Below are 3,354 nucleotides of genomic sequence, written 5' to 3' on the forward strand. Positions count from 1 at the left end.
TTTTTTTGAATTTTTTCGCAATAATATTCGGAAAATAGATAACTTTTAACACATTTTAATGCAATAAAAATTTTTGGTCGGAGTCNTCATTTGAGAATTTTTCGATTTTTCAGAAATTTTTGATTTTTCGGAATATCTGAAAATCCGAGACCAAAACCTACCGTAACCTGGAAAATTCAAAGATTTCTATTTTTTGATTTTTTCGAAAATTTCTGTTTTTTCTGAAATTTTGTTTTTCAAAAATGTTCAATTTTCTCGAAATTTTTTATTTTTTCGATTTTTCAAATGTTCAGCATAAGAATTTTCGTACCGTAGCGCGATTTTTTTTGGTTACTGTAGCATTCCTGCCCTCTAGCGACAAGAATGATACAGTAACCGAAGTCCGTCCGCTACAGTACGATTTTCTTGGAAACTTTGCGAACCTCCAAATCTACAGTAACCCATCTCCCGGTTCACTGCGAAGTGAAGTAACCGAAATACGGTTTTTGGTTACTGTAGTTTCCAAAAAAAAATTCTAAAAAAATGTATTGCCACCAATGGGAATTGAACCCTGGTACAATTTGAAAATCCCACTGCGCCATTTGTATCGAAAAGGGTCAAAAGTCAAAATGTGACCCTCCGAAACATCAGAAAACGGTTTTTTTTTCACAAAATGGAATGAAAGGGGTTTCCCGACAACCACATGATATCTTTTTTTCTTATCAGTTAGAGTCTACTGACTGGAGAGATACAGTAATAAAAAAGTGTTAAAACTACACTTTTTCTCTTTTTCCCCATTTTTTTGTGTTTTCGTTGGAAACAGAAACAATTTTATACTTCTTTACGAGTTACCACTTTCTAAGCTCCGCCCACTTTTACCTCCCTCCAATTAAACTTTTTATCTTTTTTTAGACGCTGTGACGGTGGTTTTTTTAGTCTTGTGGTATTTTTTCTTCGTCGAGAAACTTCTTTTTTCTGCAATTTTTAGCCAAAAGCGGGCGGAGCCTATTTTGAAAATTTTGAAAATTTTGTTGATTTCTCGACTCAGAATCGTCAGTTTCGGGTCAAAATTATACACATCGATATGGATCTTTGGGACATTCTGGAAAGTCGAAATTTGGCGAAAAAACCATATGACGAAAATTACGAAAATTCGAAAATTTTCAAAATACAGTATCCCAACTCGGAATCGTTAGTTTTGGGTCAAATCCATATAGATCGACGTGGTTTTTTTGGAGGTTCTGAACTTCCAGAATCGCCGAAAAATTCTACGCCGATGTGTATAAATTTGACCCAAATCTGACAATTCTAACTAGGGAAGGTTGAAAAATGGGGTTGGGGTTTCGCGTCGAGACCTATATCATTCAAAAGCTAAGAACACGTCTTTTCCGAATCCGTTTTCCAATTTTGCTGAGGAGGTTTGACCCAAATTTGAAACTTATGTTTCTCGAAACTGATGCCTCCTCAGCTAAATTGGAAAACGGATTCGGAAAGGACGTGTTCTTAGATTTCGAATGATATAGGTCTTGACACGAAACTCCAACCCCATTTTTCAACCTTCCCTAGTAAGTCGAGATATTTATCACTAAAAATTTGAAATGTTCATTCAGGCTCCGCCCCCTTCCCGCTTTTCATCATCTATAGATTTTCACCTATCAGTTATCATTTATCACAAAATTTTCAAATTTTTTGTCGGTTTCACATCAATCAAAACACTGTTCGGGCATTCCCATAGAAGATGTGTCACGAGGGAAAGGGGGGGGGGTTGAGGGGTTTCCCCCGATTTATTGATATGAGAGAGAGGAGAAAACAATATCATCAAAGGGACACGTCTAGTCTTTTGATTCGCTCAAAAAAAAATGTTCGGCGGCGCCTCTTTTTTTGGTGATAACTGATAAGACGGCGATGCGCCTAGATATGTTTATACTAAACAGTTGATGCGGAGAATGGGTTTTTGACGAAGTTTTCGGGCTTTTTTTAAAGCCTAAAAATCGTATTTTTGAGGCTAAAAATCGCATTCCACCTTCTTTGGGTAACATATTTTTAGAGTTTTTTTCTTGAAAATTAGCTCATTTTTCAACAAAGCTGGCTAGAAATCTGAGCAAAAAAATTTTTTTCGCCGAATTTATTATTTTTTCTCCTAAATATTTCCCGCTTTTCCTGACTAATAGATGTTTTCCGACTAGCTTTTTTCCTAAAAAACACAACAAACATTTTTTATTTTTATGCTTTTTTTTCCAATTTCCCCGTTTTTTTTTCGATAAAAACTCGCTGAAAATGGGATTTTGACCCCAAAAATCGCTAAAATTGTCATAATTGGAGACTACGGTACTTTAAAGGCGCATGCCGGTTTTTTATTCTTTGAGTTTTGGGAAAAGTGTAAATTTTCGAAAAACCACAATTTCAAAGCTTTTTTTGTGTTTGAAGCTAATTTTTCTAACTAATAGTTGAATTTTCATTGTTTCAAAACAAAATTTCGTTAAGAGATCCTCGAAAATGTTATATTTTTCCCAAAAAAATTATTGCAAGATTACTGTAACTTAAAGGCACATGTCTGATTTTTCCGCCTTGGGCTTCGCCACGATTTGATTAATTTTTGAAAAATCGAGTGTTTTCTTCGATTTTTTCTTAATTTATTCCGAAAAAAGCGTTTTTCATGAACCTTTTTCGATTTTAAGAATTTTTCTTCAAATGTTCTCTTTTTTTTTCTCCTTCAAAGTGACTCATTTGTTCGAAGATTTTCAAAAAATAGCATAATGATGCAATTTTCTCTACTTCTCTCATTCTCTCTATATGCTTCTTTTTATTTGAATAAACAAATGTTTTTCCGGCAAACAATTCAATCATTTTTCATCTATTAAGTTTGACCTAGACAGCGATAAAGGCGAGAAAAAATTATTGACCATATCGCAAAATTTTTTGTAGAGAAAGGTCATTTCATATCATTCAAAAATGGCCTTTTTCGCGGCGATCAGAGGAATTTATTGCCCCGACTTTTTCTATGTGTGTTTGTAACGATCAAAGTATCAGAAAATTCTGAAATTCCAGGCCTGAAAATCCCATTTTTAAGCTAGAAAAACCATTTTTCGGGGAAATATAGCGAGAAAATCCCATTTTTAGGCCAAAATCCCGTATTTTTCCTCCCCATTCTCCACTTCCTAATCTCTGCGTCTGTCTTTCTTCTACACTCTCTATCTGTCTCCTTGCAGATGTTCCTGGCTAGAAGTTCAAGCCATTAATGACGTATCATTATGCCGCGTTCAAAGTAGACTCCAGGAACTGGAAATTGCGTCCAAAGCTGCCAATTTTTCCAGGTTTTCCTTGAGGACGAAACATCGATTTTCCGCGTTGTAGCTGTGTTAATTTTTTGAGGTC

This window comes from Caenorhabditis briggsae (genome assembly GCF_000004555.2).
Source record: "Caenorhabditis briggsae complete genome, chrII, whole genome shotgun sequence".
Taxonomy (NCBI): domain Eukaryota; kingdom Metazoa; phylum Nematoda; class Chromadorea; order Rhabditida; family Rhabditidae; genus Caenorhabditis; species Caenorhabditis briggsae.